The sequence below is a fragment of the Panulirus ornatus genome, chromosome 56 (assembly GCF_036320965.1).
Source record: "Panulirus ornatus isolate Po-2019 chromosome 56, ASM3632096v1, whole genome shotgun sequence".
Classification (NCBI taxonomy): Eukaryota; Metazoa; Arthropoda; class Malacostraca; order Decapoda; family Palinuridae; genus Panulirus; species Panulirus ornatus.
The window spans coordinates 35,153,333-35,175,941 of record NC_092279.1 but is presented as its reverse complement, the minus strand read 5'-3'; the positions used below and the strand labels follow the sequence as shown (position 1 = coordinate 35,175,941).

Here is a 22,609-nt window from a genome sequence, read left to right as displayed (position 1 = left end):
GACTGGAACCAAGCTGACCTAGTATGAGGTCAGAGCCCTCATTATCATCCCTGCTAACTACCGGAAGCAGATTAAGTCGTTCCACAACCGATGTCCGGCCCATGTTAACTCTGATGTGCCCAGCAGTTGGAGGAGGATCGCCAGAAGCTTCTGGAAGATTTCAAGGACGTCTTGGTGGACCTGACCCTTTCAGATAAGGTCGAAAACCTCAATTCATTGTGAAGATCTTCACTATAACGTTGGACGAACATACTGAATGTTGCACACATGTGATGCGGACAAAATGAAAAAAGAAAAAGACAAAAATTATGTCTGGTGTGGGTTTCGAACCCACGACCTTGAGTGTGTAAGACTCACGCTCTGCCACTGAGCTAACCAGACACTAGAAGAATACGTCTGTTTCTTCAATTTGAATTAATGAAAATCTTTGCGAGGCAGCGTTTAGAAAAGAAAGATGTCTTTGACGAAATTGTTTGGCTCCTGCTTCTGTCCCTCATTATCAAAAGTAAACATACTGAAGGATATATATAAATATCCAGTTGATATATATATCCAGTTGATATACAACGAAGAGACGTAGCTAGGACGCCATATGGTAAACATGTGATTGTCCAAGACAGACAACAAGCGTATCATAAACTTATTATGTGGACAAGAAGGTGAATTGTTTACACATTTTATCAACATTAAAGTTATCCAATTTGTATAGACCATCACTAATATTAAGATTATAATTCTTTGTGTATTCAGTAATAGAAGATTCAATGATATTTCTCGTGGTACTTGAGTTAGAGTTAATAACTGAGATGGCATTATTAACTCTAATTCCAGTACCACGAGAAATATCATTGAATCTTCTATTATTAAATACACAAAGAATTATGAACCTTGAGGAAGCAACATGGCGGTCAAAAATAAGCTGCAGGAATGAAGTTTATGAATGGAATATCAGTGAGACGATCCAAATGACGAATGAATGAGAGCGTAGTCAACATACAATATAAAAGGACATATTATGAATGGAAGCCAGGCAAGTAACGGCCCAACTGAATGGAAGGATTTAAAAGTTCGCGTTATATGACGAATTTTGATAGATTATCCAAATTTCCATTCCAGTTATGAAACTTAATGGTTGTGTTCAGTTCTAGAGACAAAGTTTAAAGGTTTGTGTTTCAGAGATGAGCCACAAAGGATATCGTTAAATTAACTGACATTAAAATTTGTCAATTAAGTGAATCATTTTGTACAATAGCTGTAATTTGACAGAGGTAAAAGTTCGCAATTTCATTACAATTCTAATTCAAAAGTTTGAGTTTCTATGATGGTTTGCACAAGCTTAACGTACATTTAAGTTTTGTGTTTATATGACGTATCTTAAAGGACTCTGGTAAAATAACGCAGCTGGAAGGTTTACGTTCAAATGACGGTGTTTAAATGTTTGATGAATAGTAGATTTAAATGGATAGATTTTAAGTTCGCGTTTTCATGAGCGACTTTAAACCTTGTTGTTGAATGTCACAGTTTAAAGGTTGGTATGTACAATGTTGACCAGATGGCGGTAGTGTGTAGACACAGCCATACCAGGTCGTATTTATCATCATTAAAGTCACCTTCCTTACTTACTTATGGCGGCGATGAAATTCACTGGTTCTTGATTGTGCACCAATTAACCTATCAGATAATGGTACAATGTTTGCCTGGTGTTGCATATATCACGTCTGTTGTTGAAACACAAGAATGCCAGGTGACTTTGGGAGTGGATGATAATGTAAAGATCAATATAAATGTGGGAAATCTTGAACCGCCATCACCAGACACAACACATGTTTGGATCTGGCGGGGGGAGGGACTTGCCTGTGACGTCACGATGCCCCGCCTCCAGCCTGGCGCCGCTCTGTGTGTGTGTGTGTGTGTGTGTGTGTGTGTAGCCCCTGGGTTCATGTTGGCCACAGCCACCCACCGGCCGGTGGTCAGGTCAGTGGGCGGTGTGTGTGTGTGTGTGTGTGTGTGTGTGTGTGTAGCCCCTGGGTTCATGTTGGCCACAGCCACCCACCGGCCGGTGGTCAGGTCAGTGGGCGGTGTGTGTGTGTGTGTGTGTGTGTAGCCCCTGGGTTCATGTTGGCCACAGCCTCCCACCGGCTGGTAGTCAGGTCAGTGGGCGGTGTGTGTGTGTGTGTGTGTGTGTAGCCCCTGGGTTCATGTTGGCCACAGCCACCCACCGGCCAGCCGGGCGGTAGTTTATAACTAAGACTGGTAGTTTCACATGCCACTTGGAGTGTCCCTCACTACAGAACTTGAGCAGCTCTTATCCTGAGGTGGAGCAGTTGATCCTCTCCACCAGGCTGGTACACTTGGTCTGCACCAGGTGGCTCCCTCCTGGTCATCCTGAGTGGTTGGTTGCTATGTGGGATTTAATGACCACTGACTTGTGAAGGTCATTAGACCAGCCATCATTTTATCATCTGATAAAACATGAAGGAACGCCAAATATTACATGATCCACCTAAACTATTGAGAATGATGAAGTCTGATATTGTTACGTTACGTCATCCAATCTTGCCACTCACATGTTACGGTAATCACGACTACATACATAGTGTTGTTACGACTGATATTACTGTATGTACTGTAGTAACGTAATGTGTTTATGTGGATAACATGTGGACGTCAGAGGAGGCAAGAGCATCATCATATACAAATTCTCTATTCTATGTTGTATCCTCAATTTTGTCTGTGGTGATCGACACACTTTATCCCCCAAGATATTATCTTGCTCTTTCTTTCCATCATTCTTTAGTATTAAAGATTTTGTTCTCTCAAGCAAGATAGAATTTATCAATAATTTTTAATGTCATCTTGGGTCCAGGTAATGTTAGGTAGCGGTCATACAAGTTGTCCATGACCTTCATCATGTGGGTTGGGAAGGAGTCAGGAGGTGTGGCGTTGTACTCGGTGTACCACTTGCCAAGTTGGTCAGTGTGTATACCATGGAAGTTGCAGGGGAATCATCAGTCTGTATGTTAACAATTAGGTTGAGCAAATAACACTTGGCCTCAGTGAAGGTAGAATGTTTTCCCACCAGACTGCATCCATTAATACGACTTAGATCAGAAGATCTAGCCTTAGGTAATTAGTTAGATCGAGATTATCAAAGCCTTTCATCATTTTTAATCTTTGTACTTCGTTACCATCTCTGTTTTAAGTTGTTACGTTGACGTATGATGAATCTAATATGGAGAACAAATTTAGGAGGAAACCTGGCAAAGCTACATATGAGTGATTTTACCGTTTGCAAGTAAACTACGATTTTGTACAAACGAATAGCATCTATGTTGTGTATAGAAAACGTAACTCCTTAGCTGCATTCTCTATGAATGTCATCAAAAGTAAAACATAGACAAGGGAAGGAATGAGGCTTGACGATACGAAACATCACTCAATCGTGTCCTGCCTGCCCAGACCCTCCCTCGCCACACCACTGGCCATAACTTCATCAACACATTGCTTACTCCGTCAAGGTCATCCACACATTTTGCCTGGCTTGAACAACTGCTTGGCATTGGCATGAACCGCTGAATGTTTACACTTTCTGATTATCTGTAGTAGCTGATGCAGTTGCAAGATAGACTATTAAACCATTTTCTTACAATACTCGCTGGTAAGGAGACAATTTTCACAAAACACAGAGGTAACACTGCCTACGAAATGGGCTTAAGAACAATTGTACGAACATAGGGTCACATTGGTACATCCACAAGGCACCAGTGGTCTGGGTGGCCTGAAATAGATTTGGAACCAAGAAGGATGATGGGTGTAGGGAGTAAACCTACCACAGACCATCATTAATTATGAAGAGTTGACAATGGTTACCTCCAGCCATAATCTATAAATCAATAGACAAATGTTAATGCAAACAAAGCAAGAATTAAACAAGCAGGAAACACAATCCAATGTACCATTTTACGATAGTTATGTCAAGTTGTCGCATCTGTTGAGTACCTGACGTGGTCTTACGTCTCACCTTTAGTAACGTCTGCGAATTTCGTTGTAGTGAAACTAAGGCGACCCGAGACTCAATGTTAGTGATACACAAGAGGAAGAAATATAACTCCGAAGGTATAAAACAGTTGTGGACACACCAAACGCTTGACAAATATTCCTTAGTGGATGACAGAAAACACAAAGAGATCGTCCTTGTAAACTTATGATAAGGTTTGCTTGAAGAGTCTCCCTTCGTCATAGTCGTCCACAGGCGCCCTTTGTTGGGGTGGGTGTGGCGTGGACACAGTACTGGGACCTTCATGATAAAATATCTACAACGTTCCAGGTGTCCACATATCAGGGATATGACTGTGTACAGCGGTGGCTGGGGTTAAAGTCACTGGATCATATATAAAACATACAAAGGTTAACATTGATTCTCTTAAGATTTCAAGGCAATGAAAGGTTTGTGGTGCAGTCTTTATGACTGAAGGTCATATTTAGATAGAGATTTATCAAATGGATATTACATCAACGTCACAGTAGCCGCTCTACATCAAAATATACGAGGCTCTTATTTACAGTGATTGCACCCACTCTGCGGGAAAGCGCGTCTGCAGCTACATTGGATGAACCAGAAACAAAACGAAAATCTGGGTCAAATGTTTGTGTAGTTAAAAACCACCTCTGAAACTTTTCTGTAGGATCCTGTTGTTGAAAAATACCTAACAGTGCTCTGTGATCTGTATAAACTGTAATAAGGTAACCATATATGTATTTCTTAAAATGTTTGAGTGCCCAAACAACTGCAAGGCCTTCTAACTCAGTTATTAAGTATTTCGATTCCGTCTTTGAACATGAACGGCTCGCATAGGCTATGGGAAAAAGTCTACCCGTACTTGACTCCTGCATAAGTACAGCTCCAAGACCCTGTTTACAAGCATCTGTGTGCAAAATGAAGGGTTTCTCAAAGTTGTGGAATCGAAGGATAGATGCTTCTATCAAGTGTCGCTTGAGTAAGTTAAACGCACTATCTTGTGCTGTAGACCACTGGAATGTAACTCCCTGTTTCAGAAGTGAAGTGAGTGGGTTTGCGATCTTCGCGAAATTAGATATAGATCTTCAATAATATCCTGCTAAACCAAGGAAGGATTTGACCTTATCTGTTGTGGAAGGGAATGGCCATTCTACAATTGTTTTGACTTTATGTGCATTAGGTTGAATACCGTTTTCATCAACGGTGTCACCTAAGTAATTCATTCTTGTTTGTAGAAAGGAACATTTGGATAACTTGACTTTTAGGTTTGCATCCTTAAGTCGTAGAAATACTCTCTCAAGACTTTTGAAATGAGAAGCAATATCTGGAGACATGACAATTATATCATCAAGATAAACCAATACATCTTTGCCCAACATGTGACGAAAAATGTTAGTCATTAACCTTGAGAAGGTGATCACAGGTGAGGAATGAAGACCGAAGGGCATGATGCATATGAACAGCCAATGACCATCTGCCGTACTGAACGCAGTCAGGGGGCGGCTTCCCTCTGACAAGGGAATCTGCCAAAATCCGCTCAATAAATCCAAAGTTGAAAATACCTTATTGTTACCGAGGCTATGAAGAAGTTCTGATACCACTGGTAATGGGAAACGATCTTTCAAAGTGACCTTGTTGTTGAGTTTTCTAAAATCTATGACTGGTCTAAAAGTTCCGTCCTTTTTCGGAACGATCAGAAGTGGTAAATTCCATGGTGACCGTGTTTCCTCTATAACATTATCTTTCAACATGTCCTGAACAAGTTTGTTTGCTATGTCTCTGTGCGCGTGTGTCAATCGATAGGCTGGGACGTAAATAGGACGTGTGTTTTTCTGTAAGTTGATAATGTGAACATCGAAATGAGTTCTACCGAGTGGTTCTCCTGATAATGCAATAGTAGACCTATACTGGTTAAGTAAGTCTGTTAACTGGTCAACATGTTTGGTTAATCCTACCTTGGATATCAAGTCAGGGCTGATGGTGGGGAGCTGACTCGAGCCGTGCACTGCTGAGTCAGGGGTAGGAGGAGTAGGTGGTGGTGGGTTAATGGAATGTGAGACTAGACGGATGTTAAACTCATGCGACTCCTCGTCTTGAATTCCGTACTTCAAAACGGATAATTCCACAAGCTTGGCCCCTTTACGGAGACGGACAGGAGTGGGTCCCGTATTGGCAATGTATATGATGACCTCTCCATCTGTGGTCTCATGAATAGAGGCATCCATCGATAGTCGTGTGACAGTTAGTGATGAAGGTTCAGCAACGACTCTTAGTGCCAGATCACCCTGACTATGTCTGAGTCCATGATCATTCATCCATGTTCGAGAAAGTGAGAGTGGAACCTTCGTTAATGTGTTACTATGCAGAGTCATGTTGGTTCTCAGTTTACCAGGGCAATGATGAGTAGAAAAGTAAAAAGGACGCGCATTGTCTACCGTGAAGCAGGACGTGGGAGCAGATGTATCAATGACTCTGACTGAGTGAGAACTCTTCTCTGACAATGGCAGGAACGTATTATCAACACAAACCACATAATAAATAGGACAGATCTTATGTTGTGCCACACATAGAGTGGCGTCCTAGTAACACGTTAGCAGGAAACGTTACACCACGAACAATGTAAGGGGTGACGGTAATGACCGAGTCGCCTATGTGAATGTCCATTTTAATAGTGCCCCTTACGTCGAGATTTTCATTTGAGATACTTTGAAGGGATGGGTAAAAGTCCGAGCATTGAACAAGTTGAGTGCGCACCATTAATGGTTGAATAAAATCATAATGAATGACATCTGCTTCCGCGCTGCTGTCTAGAAAGATTGTGATTGGCTTATCCTGGAAAGATTGTGATTGGCTTATCCTGGAAAGATTGTGATTGGCTTATCCTGGAAAGATTGTGATTGGCTTATCCTGGAAAGAACCCACTAAATCAAAACTTGTAATGTGAGAAAATGGCGAAGAACGAAAATGTCTTAAGAGTTCCTTATGTGATGGAGTCTTGTCATGAGCGAGAGATTGTCATTGTTAATAATAACATGATGAACCTGTGTTAGATGACGTCTGTCTAGCTAATGCTCGACATTCCGCTGAAGTGTGTCTAGCGTTGCTATGATATGAACACCTGCTTGGTGGTGTTGGGCGCGAGCGGGTGAAGGTCAGCCTGATGTCTGACTGGAGGAAATCATGACTCGGTCGGCAGAATTGTGACGACCGAGGCTGTGATGACATGGGTTGTTGACTGCGTTTGTTGTTCTGGTCGAGGCTCACGTGAGAATGAGTCCCATGTGTAAGGACACACATTCGCTTTATGTCCTGGTTGGCCACACCGGAAGCACGTCACTTTATGTGAGTGTTTGTCATCACTGAATCACTGTATTTGACCGTGAGAAGAATGATTGTGTTGACCACTAGAATGTTTCCTCACACTTTGGGAAGCCGACACTCTCCCCAGTGTCTTGGTGTTATGATATCCACCTTTCTTTTTAGTGTAATTCAACACTTTTGTTACTGACCCACAATGATGCGTCGATGTTCTCATTAAGTAACCGTCGTCTTACGTCTGGAGGTCAGGTCCTTGAGAATGAAGGTTATGTGTAATAATCGCATGAATGTTTGCACATGAGTTTCAGCATTCATCATGGCCGATATCCAGGGTGAGGATTCATAAGCCTGCCTAACTAATCTCATTCTTCCATGTAAGGTACTCCAGTGATCAGGGACTGACGTATCATCCAAGTATGTTGTGTTAAGAGCACGTAAAAGGACGTGTAGTAAACTATCTGAGAATGATTCCTCACAACCTGATGTAAACAACGTTTTAAATTCCTCCCAAGATGTACAGTTTCCAATGTCATCTGAGTCATAAACAACCCTAGCGTAATTGTTAGGCTGGTGGAAATCAATGAGGTTTTTAGCAGCCGATATAAGCGCTTTGTCTCCTGAATCACCATTATGTTCAACAATGTCCTCTGCATTTCTGATCCACCGATCAGAATTTGACAGTTTACCATCAAATAGCTCGTGTGGTTCCCTAGCTTGTTTTAGTGTACAGTTTTTGTGAAGGAATTGGTTGTCCCGAGTTTTTGTGATGTGGAGGGGGAGGTGGGTGTGGGTGTGGTAAGGTGTGAGAAGGTTTCTGTGGGTCATCTGTGTCACCAGAATCTGTCAAAACATCTTTGTGTGACGTCACCATTTTAGAAGGCTGGTTCCGTTTATAATAAGAGATTCTAGGTAAATTCCTGAGTACATATGAACCTTTACGATTACCGCGTGGAATATCTTCGGACATGTAATACAATCTTACATAAAGTGTGTAAGTAATAACCCCCCAAAAATATTCAAAATATAATTAACAATATTGACCTAATACAAAATACATAACATGAATATTATTTGAAAATATTGTAATGAAATAAAGGCAATAAAAGGCTGGCATAACAGTATAACATATGAATACAAGACTCTGTATATGAAAGGTGCACATAATAGTATAACATATCAGTAATGGACTATATATATGAAAGTAATCATCACTAAAAACAATAGTACCAATGTATGAAAACGTAAGAAAGAATATATGCAAGAATAACTGAAAACTTAGATTAATTTGCTGAACAACAAAGATGAATAATCATATTACCCAAAATATATAGATGTCAATATTTATAGACTAAGAACTAGTATCACACAAAAGAAGCACATCTCACAGAGTGAACCATTTTGACATATTTCTTATAAGAATGGGAGATTCGCTCACGAAGACGTCTTGGGTGTAGCGTAGCGAGGTGGAGACGTGCGCAGAGTAGCGGCTGGCTGAGCGTAGCGAGGTGAAGATGTGTGCAGAGTAGCGGCTCGCTGGGTGTAGCGAGGTGGAGACGTGTGCAGAGTAGCGGCTCGCTGGGTGTAGCGAGGTGGAGACGTGTGCAGAGTAGCGGCTGGCTGGGTGTAGCGAGGTGAAGATGTGTGCAGAGTAGCGGCTGGCTGGGTGTAGCGAGGTGAAGATGTGTGCAGAGTAGCGACTCGCTAGCAGGAAAGTTGAGTGAGCGACAAGGGCTGGACCACGCGATGCTGACGTCTGGGATGTCGCCACGGCTGATGATGACGCGTCTCTGGAGCGGTTGACAAGATGACCTCCACGTTGGTGTTGGCAGGATGGCTGACCTTGCTTGACACGTCTGGATGTGATGACAACACTGCACGGCGGTGGTGCTGTCTTGATGCTCTTGCAAGCGACACAGTGTCAGCAATGCAATAAAGGCGTATCTTCACTGCATTGAGGTACGGGTGATGGAGAACGCAGCCGGCCATGGGGTTCCGCCCTTAACGTCCACAGGAGGGAGCGCCAGGACTGTGTCAGGTAGGCTTGTATGACTGCTGGCAACGCCAGACGTAGAAATATGAAGTAGATGTGACGGTCGTGTGTGGTCACGTGGGTTCTTACGTCACTGCCACCATTTGTAAGGTTGAGTTGAGAGGAAGGAAATCAGGTCTTCTTCGTCTGTAGTACTCAATGAAGATCAGGCGGCCTTTGTAGATTTATTACAAGAAAACGTGTACGTCCATCTGTAGTACTCTGGGCTATAGTCTTATGACACACTACGACACACTCTAGTGAAGTGTGACGATGCTGGCCAGTGTGTCCCCTCAGGTCACACTGGCAGGGGTTATATTGGAGTCCGTCAACACCCATTCAACAACGTGTTCAAATAACAGATCAGCTCTTACGTGTTCAAACATCCTGATTAACAGTAGCCCGTGGGAACAGTGAGCCCGTGGCAACATGCATCTAACTCTATGTAACTCACAGTAAAATGATAATGACAAATACCTAATGAAAAATTAATGATAGTGTGCGTGAGTCTGACAGCTGTGTCTGGTGATGTAGCCGAAGAGGTGAAGTCTGAAGTTGTGGCTGATGATGTAGCCGAAAAGGTGAAATCTGAAGTTGTGGCTGATGATGTAGCCGAAGAAGTGAAGTCTGAAGTTGTGACTGATGATGTGGCCCAAAAGGTGAAGTTTGAAGCTGTAGTGTCTGGTGATGACTTGGTGGAGGATACCGAGTGGTTCTGGCGTCTTGACTGATAGTCCAATGAAGGCTGTGGAGTCTGGTGACCCAACTGTCACCGGGAATGTGTGGGGCTGTGCCATGTTATTACTGCATATTTCTATTTAACGAGATATCAAGATCAATTGTAAATAACTATTTCATTCAGTTATCCAAATTATCCCTGGCTATATCCCACCATGGACAGTCATCTATGGCTATATCCCACCATGAACACTCATCCATGGCTATATCCACCATGGACAGTCAGTCATCCATGGCAAAATGCCTTTGTCAGTGGCGAGGGAGGATGACATGGTCAGGGTGTAGTGTCGGGGCCCCAGTGGGGGATGGGGGCCCCACAAGAGGTCAAGATAGTTATAATGATAATTATGATATTGATATTAATGATAATAATATCAATAATGATAATGAAAAGACTAATGATATCAATAACATATTGATATATATGTATATATGGTGAATGATGATGATAATAGTATTAATGATAATAATAATATCAATAATATCAGGAATGATGGTAATAAAAATGATAACAATTGATAATAATGATAATAGATAATGATTATGATATCAGTGATATTTATAATAATAGTAATGGCGAGGTAGCGCCCGAAAACTGACAAAAAAGGCCACCACATTCGTTCGCACTCAGTCTCTTAGCTGTCATGTGTAATGCACCGAAACCACAGCTCCCTATCCACATCCATGCCCCACAGACCTTTCCATGGTTTACCACAGGCATTTCACATACCCTAGTTCAATCCATTGACAGCAGGACGCCCTTGCTGATGGTGTATTTGTACTGGAAAGCAACATTACAAGAACTGTTTGTTAAGAACATGTCTCAGATGAGCTAAGTTGGGAGAATAGGACAACACTAAACCTTTCGATTTATCCTTATTTGTCACATATTTGTTACCAGAAGCATAAAATGTCTTCCTACCTTTCCAGTAAGCTTTATTGTGAGGGAGGAAGAATTGTGTTTTTCATGCCTTTAACTTTTACACATTCATAAGCCATTGACTCTCGAGAGCAATTAAGGTTGCGCCACAATCAGAAGCAGGGTAGGTGATGGAGTGAGGGCTTCTTCGACGAGACTGTACTCTCCCACTTGTCGACTGATGATATCATACAGCTGCACCGAAGGGTTAGTCCGGTAACACCCGCATTGTTCTTCCATCAAATATATATATATATATATATATATATATATATATATATATATATATATATATATATATATATATATATATATATCCCATTCTATCCCTATCGATATCAATCGCTTTTCCCTCTCTCTCTCTCTCTCTCTCTCTCTCTCTCTCTCTCTCTCTCTCTCTCTCTCTCTCTCTCTCTCTCTCTCTCTCTCTCTCTCTCTCTCTCTCTCTCTCTCTCTCTCTCTCGCTTTCTTTCTTCTCTCTCCCTCTTTATATTGATATCAGTCGGTCTCTCTCTCTCTCTCTCTCTCTCTCTCTCTCTCTCTCTCTCTCTCTCTCTCTCTCTCTCTCTCTCTCTCTCTCTCTCTCTCTCTCTCTCTCTCTCTCTCTCTCTCTCTCTCTCTCTCTCTCTCTCTCTCTCTCTCTCTCCTCACTTTCTTTCTTCTCTCTCCCTTTCTATCTCTATCTCAATCGATATCAATTGTTTTACCTCCTCTCTCTCTCTCTCTCTCTCTCTCTCTCTCTCTCTCTCTCTCTCTCTCTCTCTCTCTCTCTCTCTCTCTCTCTCTCTCTCTCTCTCTCTCTTTCACGCCCTCTGTCTGACTGTCTGTCTGTCTGTTTGTCTTTCGGTTGTAGTGAAGATAAGCATGTAGGGAGGTTGACCTCAGGTCAAACCCTACAACAGGGTTGTAGTTCCGCTGTGCATTTGTTGAGGGTTGAAGGTGACGTATGGTTCAAGGTGTAGTGAAGATGCGTTGAAGGGTGTCTCCTTCTGCAGTGATGACCATGGCTGGCTGTACTAGTGTTGCAGGGGGAAGGATCATATTGCTGCATATTACTCGCGAAATATGGCGGGTTTATAAATCTATCTTCACACTAACGCCCTCTCTAAGTGTGTCTGTGGTTTACATACCTTCCAACCGGCTGTGACATGGCTGGCAAGTCTGCAGTATTTAAAGTTCAGCGCTTCAGAAATAGAAATAATGAATATCATTCGTAGGGAAGTAAAGGGAAGATGTCCATCATCCGCCCGCCACCCGTCCCTTGTAGACGTGTCGCCATCATCACACCTGACGGACCGACAGACAACTCCAGCCACCACCCTGGCCAACACCTCCACCACCACGATCCTGGGAGCAAATGTTCTTCGTTTCCATCGCTTTCCTGTTTAATCATTCCTTGCTATTTCTTCCTTATATCATTCCGACACATGCAGGTCATCGCGAAGTCACAAGCAGATAGCAGACTGGAGAGGCGATACCGGGGAAAACGTTAAATTTCTATACTTTTTACTTCATGTTTCCATTGAAAGGTACTTCAATTTCTCCAAAACTTGGAAACAAGGACCTTTCGCCTAAGAAAATAATAAATCTCTCAATCTACAATTCTATCTATTTATTCATTTATATGATCACTGCACCCTTTATGTTCATCATCTGTTCACTAAACCCTTATGTTCATCATCTGCTAAGCCCTACATCATGTTCATGACTTAATATTCACCACACTATAACGTTAATCATACGCTCTTTACCCACTTATGTTCAATACATGTTCACTACACCCTTTCGTTCATCATATGTTCACCACACATTTACGTGACATGACATGTTCATTACTACCTAATGTTCATTATTTGTTTAATGCACCGTTTTCTTCACCATAAGTTAAGCCCATCCTCACCTTTATCATTGAATGTCCACTACGCTTATGTTCATCTCAAATTCATGACATGTTCGCAACACCTTTGTGTTCCTTATGTCCTTAGGTTTCTATCTTAGCCAGAGTATGTTAACTGTTTCTATCTTAACTACATAACACCACTATATATGTTAACTGTTTCTATCTTTACTAAATACCACCATATTTTTGGCTCAACACGTATATGAAATTGATGGGTCTAGTCAAATCTCATCAAAGGACAATAACATATACCCCTCCTATGGACCGAGTTACTCGAATCGTCGAAACCCGAAGAAGAGCGAGCCACTGGGAGCGTCAACAGGCTATTGCGTGGCGTGGCCGGCACACCGTTCGTCGGGAACGCCGTCGCACTCGTCAGGAGCATGTGGTGGACGAGCGGCAGGCGAGAGTGAACCGCCTTGTTGCTGCCCGCAATGCTGCCGCTCTGCGGGAGAGACTTGCAGCTCGCGGGATACAAATACTAGTCACCTGTGGGGACGTTGTAGACTCCCCCAACACCGTGCAACAACCCACCCCACCAGCAACTGCAGTCGAGGCCCAACTCATCCACCCACCAACTGCATCCCCCCCTCCACTCGTGGCCCAACCCACACCCCACCAACTGCATCCCCCCCTTTACTCGTGGCCCAACCAACACCCCCACCAACTGCATCCCCCCTTCCAGTCGTGGCCCAACCCACAAACCCACCCATTGCATCCCTCCCTCCACTCGTGGCACAACCCACACATCCATCAACTGAATCCCTCCCTCCAGTCGCGGCCCAACCCACCAGCTCACCAACTGCCTACCCTTCCCTAGACGTGGCCGATCTCAGCTTGGAGGCAGACCTTCAGGACTACATCCTCAGCGAGGACCAGTTAAGGTGGATTCGAATCGTTTCCGATATTGGCGAGGGCGGCAATGGATCAGTTCAGCTCGTTCGCTTCAATTATGAATATAGTGTCCTTAAAACCATGAAGAAAAACGACGCGAGGTACGCTCTCCTTCGCGAAGCTGACATTCAGATCTACCTGTCCGGCGCTGGAGGGGCCCCATTGGTCAAGGGTCTGGCTTTCCATCCAGCAAGACTCCTGATGTCCTACACTGGTCAAAACTACGTCAGCTACTTAGAAAACTGCAGCGGCCAGGAGGTTATTGAGTCTCTCATCTCCATTGGGAAGAGACTTCAAGAAATTCATGATAAGGGGGTCATTCATCTTGACTTCAAGATGAATAATGTTACCGTAACCCAGACCCGCCACCATGGCCCAGTCTTCCATATCATCGACTACGGTCTGAGCAGTTACGCTGGTGACGTGCCTCCTATAACAGGTGACCCAGCGCAATGTCCCTGGATAGCCCCCGAAATCATTGAGGGAGAGCCAGTTGCTCCCGCTAACGACGTCTACTCCTTCGGGTAACTCATTGCCCAATTGGCTGAGGATCAGAAGGACGACGGAGTCCGACACCGCCTGTGCCAGCTTGTCCATCTCGCCACTGATATTGACCAATTCCAGCGCCCCAGTCTGCTTTCTTTGATCCGACACTTGAAGGTCATCGCGAAGTCCCAAACAGATAGCAGAGTGGAGAGGCGACATCGGGGAAAACGTTGAATTTCTATACTCTTTACTTCATTGACCAGTACCCACGCCCCCGCCTGGTTCGAGACTTGAAGGTCATCGCGGAGTCCCAAGCAGATAGTAAACAGTACTGATTGGAGACGGCGTCGGGGAAAACGTTAAATTTCTATACTTTTTACTTCATGTTTACATTGAAATGTACTTTAATTTCTCCAGAACTTGGAAACAAGGACTTTTCGCTTAAGAAAATAATAAACCTCTCAATCTATAATTAGGTTCGGTAAAATGCCATCTGCTGGCTATGTGCGCCTGTTGGGAAATGACCGGTGTAGACCCGGTTGCTCACCAAAGTGAGACGAAGGGTATTCGAGTACATAGTATTCGAATAACGTTATTTCCTATTTTGCCAGGCCCATAGCCTAGTGGTAGCATTCCCTCCTCTTACACAAGGGCGCCGGGTTCGATCCTGGCTGTTGGAGATTTATATGTATGTATGTATGTATGTATGTATGTAAGATGTAGATAAGTAAAGGAGTAAGTATATATACTCATATAATGAACACTAATGAAAAAATTATCCGCGTGTTACTTAGAAATATCATTTATGAATTAAACTAAAGTATTTTTCAGAGAAAATCTATATTGATATAAAAAAACAACAAACAATCAAATTTGATAAACTAGAGCTCATTAAATGACAAATAAAGAATATGATATGTGAATTTCAACAATTTTATTAACATCACAAAACGAAATACATAACCCAAATAATATAAATCATCAAAAGTTATAAAAAAGAAGCCCTCTCATGACGTAAGCACTTATATTATCGGCGGAATCCGGTAACACCTCTTGAATAGCATATGCAAGACGGAGTAGAGTGGCTAGGGTCAGAAGCATATTCTCCACTTCAACTGACTAATGATATGTTAAGGATAAAGGCAACACAAACCACATACATCGATTGTAAGGATGGAATCAGGGATGAAACATCTATAACTAGAAAGGTTAAAGATACAAAGATGATGAAATACCTTTACCCGGGATCAGTAGCACCTGTGGTAATGGACACACCTTTGTAATGCTTGATCACTTACAACTGATAAACTTTAATACGAAAGTCTTGGGTATTGTCCCTCAGGAAAACTTTTTATGAATATTTATAAAACACATACATATGTTAGATATACACTATCTCTAGAGTATATCTTTACCTGGGACGTGTAACACTTGTGTGGATAGACACAGCTTTGTAATGCATGATCCATTACACGAAATGAACTTCACTAACGAAGAGTTATACAACGCGTCGTTGGAGAACATTAATCAAATACCTATACAGAATTTTTATGTAAGATAAGAGGCATTTCATGATAGTAAACATAAAAGATGATGATGAAAGAAAAGGGAGGTAGAGGTAAATATTTTGTTAAAAGATGAAATACTCCTGCCTTAGACTAGCTCCTTATATTGCATTTTCACTTAGATACCCACATGATAATGCATTCTGTTCTTTATAATCATAAATGTTTATTTTTTGATACGTTTTATCATTTCTTATATAACATTAAGGATTCAGGCTTAAAGATCTTGGTTCTAAACAACCATTATAATGCAACACAATACATAATTATAATGAACAAATCATTCATCACAATGACCATCATGTTTTATCAGATTCTTTAAGTCCTCAGTCACGTTTGTTAATATCGGTGCTGTTTCCTGTGGGGCCGGGTAGCGCCAGAAATGGATGAAGGCAAGCAAGTATGTATGTGTATATGTCATACATAAGATAAACAATTATCCTTGTATGAGGAAAGCATCTTGGTTGTGCGATTAATTTCATTTTTCTCTTCAATAATGAATATCGCCATGGTATAGTGAAGATATGCTTGATATGATCCTGTAAGCGCCAGCAGGCAAAAAACATCTTCAAGTAATGTAAAGTTTGTAGTGAAGATGGCTCTTAACCTGACCCGTGAGTGAACAGGATGGCATGTGATACTATCAAGGGAAACAATGTCGGCGTTTTGGTTTATTAATAAGAAATGTTATCATTCAATTAACACAGTTACCAATCCCCGCCAGTGGCATAATTATCACTTTCATGAATAAATTCACTGTAATTTTGATCACTGTCATCTTTACCATCCATAACATACAATTATATCACCAATCTAACTTATGTATTATCATTACTGTACGTTACGTACAATACAGCAGTAGTGATCTATCGTGTGTGACAAAAGATGGTGACGTCTTTCCCATACACATATCATTATCAAATATTTACCTTACTCTACATAGCACACTACACTTCCCTATCAAAACACACGCCTCTTCCTGTCTTCAAGGTTATCATAACTACCCTACATTTTAACAGGATTAACCATCCTTGATATGCTCATATTCATGCCTACCAAAAGTATTATCATAACTACTCGAGACAATACAAAAACATAACTACAACCATACGAAGTTTACAACCATACTATATTACCTACCCCGGATATCAAGAGAACATGTCATCAACAATCTCTCACTAAAACAAAAACAGATCATCCATCATCATGCGCACTGTGTACAAAAACGTTCAACGTGTCCTGCCAAAGATTGGATCAACAAAACCTAAGGAAATGCTGCTCATGCTCCTGGACCGGCTACCATGGCGCAGTGGATCCACCTGGTCATTGGTTACCCTCCAATATTTTGCACCGGCATTGTTGTACCTTGTGGGTATGTGCAGGCGTGTGTTTCTCTCATGTCTTCGTAAGGGTGTTCGCCTGGCACTTTACACCATCTGGATCATTGTAGTCACCTGCTTCGTTCTCGAACAGGAGTTCTTGAGCGTGATGGACCGTCTGGTAGTGAGCGCAATAAGATGGCTCGTAGGTCTTGTGCGGAGAGTTGTGAGGAATATCGTGCGGGAACTCATATTCCAGGTGACTATGTTCCTCTTAGTGTTCATCATCCTCGTGAGAATGGTGGTGGAGGAGGTAATGCTTCCTATCATTAGAACGGTTGACTACGCTGTGCAGGTCACACCGAAAGTCCTTATAATATTCTTGGATGAGATAGTTGTGGCACTTGTCGTGGAGGTGGCAAAGATGATGCTCACTGGCATTCTTGTACTCATCGTAAAGATGGTCACAAAGGTCAGCATCTCTGTATGGTCAGTTGTCTTCAGAGTAGCAGTGATCTTGGAGACTATGGCACAATCATTACCAACAACACCTTAAGAATCCTCTCTCTCCTCGGAGCCTCATCGAGGAATTCTTCATCGTTGCAGCACTCAGTTTGATTTTCTGTTGTAGGCTGTTGGCTGGAGGCGCCGTTGTAGTAACAGTTTTGGTCCTGCGCACACTGGTAACCGCTGCCATAGTACTTCTTCGTCCAGCAATTTACCTGATTCAAATGACGTCGAAATTGGGTAAATACGTAGTAACCTTTGTTAAAGTGGTCCACAGCAGAAAAGGGTGTGTTGAAATGGTTTGGACATATGGAGATAATGAGTGAGGAAAGATTGCCAGGACATGTGAAGCGTCTGGGGTAAACCATGGAAAGGTCTGTGAGGCCTTGATGTGCAAAGGGAGCTATGGTTTCGGTGCATTACACAAGACAGCTAGAGACTGAGTGTGAACGAATGTGGCCTTTGTTGTGTATTCCTGCCACTGTCTCGCTGTCTGTGTATGTATGCGCTGAAATATATATGTACGCATAAGTTGTTATTATCATTATTATTATTATTATTATCATTATTATTATTATTATTATTATTATTATTATTATTATTATTATTATTATTACTATTATTATTATTATTATTATTATTATTATTATTATTATTATTATCATTATTATTATTATCATTATTATTATCATTATTATTTTTTTTTTTTTTTTGCTTTATCGCTGTCTCCCGCATTTGCGAGGTAGCGCAAGGAAACAGACGAAAGAAATGGCCCAACCCACCCCCATACACATGTATATACATACGTCCACACACGCAAATATACATACCTACACAGCTTTCCATGGTTTACCCAAGACGCTTCACATGCCTTGATTCAATCCACTGACAGCACGTCAACCCCGGTATACCACATCGCTCCAATTCACTCTATTCCTTGCCCTCCTTTCACCCTCCTGCATGTTCAGGCCCCGATCACACAAAATCTTTTTCACTCCATCTTTCCACCTCCAATTTGGTCTCCCTCTTCTCCTCGTTCCCTCCACCTCCGACACATATATCCTCTTGGTCAATCTTTCCTCACTCATTCTCTCCATGTGACCAAACCATTTCAAAACACCCTCTTCTGCTCTCTCAACCACGCTCTTTTTATTTCCACACATCTCTCTTACCCTTACGTTACTTACTCGATCAAACCACCTCACACCACACATTGTCCTCAAACATCTCATTTCCAGCACATCCATCCTCCTGCGCACAACTCTATCCATAGTCCACGCCTCGCAACCATACAACATTGTTGGAACCACTATTCCTTCAAACATACCCATTTTTGCTTTCCGAGATAATGTTCTCGACTTCCACACATTCTTCAAGGCTCCCAGAATTTTCGCCCCCTCCCCCACCCTATGATCCACTTCCGCTTCCATGGTTCCATCCGCTGCCAGATCCACTCCCAGATATCTAAAACACTTCACTTCCTCCAGTTTTTCTCCATTCAAACTCACCTCCCAATTGAATTGACCCTCAACCCTACTGTACCTAATAACCTTGCTCTTATTCACATTTACTCTTAACTTTCTTCTTTCACACACTTTACCAAACTCAGTCACCAGCTTCTGCAGTTTCTCACATGAATCAGCCACCAGCGCTGTATCATCAGCGAACAACAACTGACTCACTTCCCAAGCTCTCTCATCCCCAACAGACTTCATACTTGCCCCTCTTTCCAAAACTCTTGCATTTACCTCCCTAACAACCCCATCCATAAACAAATTAAACAACCATGGAGACATCACACACCCCTGCCGCAAACCTACATTCACTGAGAACCAATCACTTTCCTCTCTTCCTACACGTACACATGCCTTACATCCTCGATAAAAACTTTTCACTGCTTCTAACAACTTGCCTCCCACACCATATATTCTTAATACCTTCCACAGAGCATCTCTATCAACTCTATCATATGCCTTCTCCAGATCCATAAATGCTACATACAAATCCATTTGCTTTTCTAAGTATTTCTCACATACATTCTTCAAAGCAAACACCTGATCCACACATCCTCTACCACTTCTGAAACCACACTGCTCTTCCACAATCTGATGCTCTGTACATTCCTTCACCCTCTCAATCAATACCCTCCCATATAATTTGCCAGGAATACTCAACAAACTTATACCTCTGTAATTTGAGCACTCACTCTTATCCCCTTTGCCTTTGTACAATGGCACTATGCACGCATTCCGCCAATCCTCAGGCACCTCACCATGAGTCATACATACATTAAATAACCTTACCAACCAGTCAACAATACAGTCACCCACTTTTTTAATAAATTCCACTGCAATACCATCCAAACCTGCTGCCTTGCCGGCTTTCATCTTCCGCAAAGCTTTTACTACCTCTTCTCTGTTTACCAAATCATTTTCCCTAACCCTCTCACTTTGCACACCACCTCGACCAAAACACCCTATATCTGCCACTCTATCATCAAACACATTCAACAAACCTTCAAAATACTCACTCCATCTCCTTCTCACATCACCACTACTTGTTATCACCTCCCCATTTGCGCCCTTCACTGAAGTTCCCATTTGCTCCCTTGTCTTACGCACTTTATTTACCTCCTTCCAGAACATCTTTTTATTCTCCCTAAAATTTAATGATACTCTCTCACCCCAACTCTCATTTGCCCTTTTTTTCACCTCTTGCACCTTTCTCTTGACCTCCTGTCTCTTTCTTTTATACGTCTCCCACTCAATTGCATTTTTCCCTGCAAAAATCGTCCAAATGCCTCTCTCTTCTCTTTCACTAATACTCTTACTTCTTCATCCCACCACTCACTACCCTTTCTAATCAACCCACCTCCCACTCTTCTCATGCCACAAGCATCTTTTGCGCAATCCATCACTGATTCCCTAAATACATCCCATTCCTCCCCCACTCCCCTTACTTCCATTGTTCTCACCTTTTTCCATTCTGTACTCAGTCTCTCCTGGTACTTCCTCACACAAGTCTCCTTCCCAAGCTCACTTACTCTCACCACCCTCTTCACCCCAACATTCACTCTTCTTTTCTGAAAACCCATACAAATCTTCACCTTAGCCTCCACAAGATAATGATCAGACATCCCTCCAGTTGCACCTCTCAGCACATTAACATCCAAAAGTCTCTCTTTCGCGCGCCTGTCAATTAACACGTAATCCAATAACGCTCTCTGGCCATCTCTCCTACTTACATAAGTATACTTATGTATATCTCTCTTTTTAAACCAGGTATTCCCAATCATCAGTCCTTTTTCAGCACATAAATCTACAAGCTCTTCATCATTTCCATTTACAACACTGAACACCCCATGTATACCAATTATTCCCTCAACTGCCACATTACTCACCTTTGCATTCAAATCACCCAACACTATAACCCGGTCTCGTGCGTCAAAACCACTAACACACTCATTCAGCTGCTCCCAAAACACTTGCCTCTCATGATCTTTCTTCTCATGCCCAGGTGCATATGCACCAATAATCACCCATCTCTCTCCATCAACTTTCAGTTTTACCCATATTAATCGAGAATTTACTTTTTTACATTCTATCACATACTTCCACAACTCCTGTTTCAGAAGTACTGCTACTCCTTCCCTTGCTCTTGTCCTCTCACTAACCCCTGACTTTACTCCCAAGACATTCCCAAACCACTCTTCCCCTTTACCCTTGAGCTTCGTTTCACTCAGAGCCAAAACATCCAGGTTCCTTTCCTCAAACATACTACCTATCTCTCCTTTTTTCACATCTTGGTTACATCCACACACATTTAGGCACCCCAATCTGAGCCTTCGAGGAGGATGAGCACTCCCCGCGTGACTCCTTCTTCTGTTTCCCATTTTAGAAAGTTAAAAAAATACAAGGAGGGGAGGATTTCTGGCCCCCCGCTCCCGTCCCCTCTAGTCGCTTTCTACGACACGCGAGGAATGCGTGGGAAGTATTCTTTCACCCCTATCCCCAGGGATAATATACATATATATATACACACACACACATACACACACACACACACACACATACATATATATACATGTGAAAAATGTAAGAAACAATTTAGAAAACTGAAACTTCTAGCTTCAAATGAAATGAAAAAATGAATGTCACATAATGGTTCAACCTCTGGCTATGGAAAAAGGAAATGCTTAATTTATTTACACAAACGTCAATAGTAGTTCTCATCAATTTAACCACTGTATCAATAAGCTTCAATGTCTAAGCTACATTTTTTCCAATTTCACTATTTTCTTGTCAAAGCACCATGTATGAAAACTATCACTCCAGTAACACAACTATAAACATTAACTTCCCCTTTAAAAAAGTTCTGGGGAAGTCATTATTATTATTATTATTATTATTATTATTATTATTATTATTATTATTATTATTATTAGTTATTATTATTATCATTATTATTATTATTATTATTATTATTATTATTATTATTATTATTATTATTATCATTATTATTATTATTATTATTAACATTATCATTACTATTATTATTGTCATTACTATTATCGTTATTATTATCATTATTACTATTATTCTTGCTTTGAAGAATGAATGTGAGAAACACTTAGAAATACAGATGGACTTTTAGGTAGCATTTTTGAATCTGGAGAAGGAATAGGATAGGGTGGATACAGATCCTCTGTGGAAGGCAAGTTGCTAGAAGCAGTTAAAAGTTTTTACAAAGGATGTAAGGCATGTGCACAAGTAGGAAGAGAGGAAAGTGATTGGTTCCTAGTGAATGTCTGTTTGCATCAGGGGTGCGTGGGATCTCCATGGTAGTTAAATTTGTTTATGGATGGGGTAGTTAGGGAGGTGAATGAAGAGTTTTGGAGAGAGGGGCTAGTATGCAGT

At 41.8% G+C, this 22,609-nt stretch overlaps 1 non-coding gene across 1 annotated transcript; it reads right to left on the bottom strand.

Annotated features, from left to right (window-relative positions):
* Positions 1-309: 309 nt before the first annotated feature.
* On the bottom strand, positions 310-381 carry TRNAV-UAC (transfer RNA valine (anticodon UAC)). The gene has a single exon. It is a non-coding gene; the product is annotated as a tRNA-Val (tRNA).
* Between the last annotated feature and the right edge of the window lie 22,228 nt (positions 382-22,609).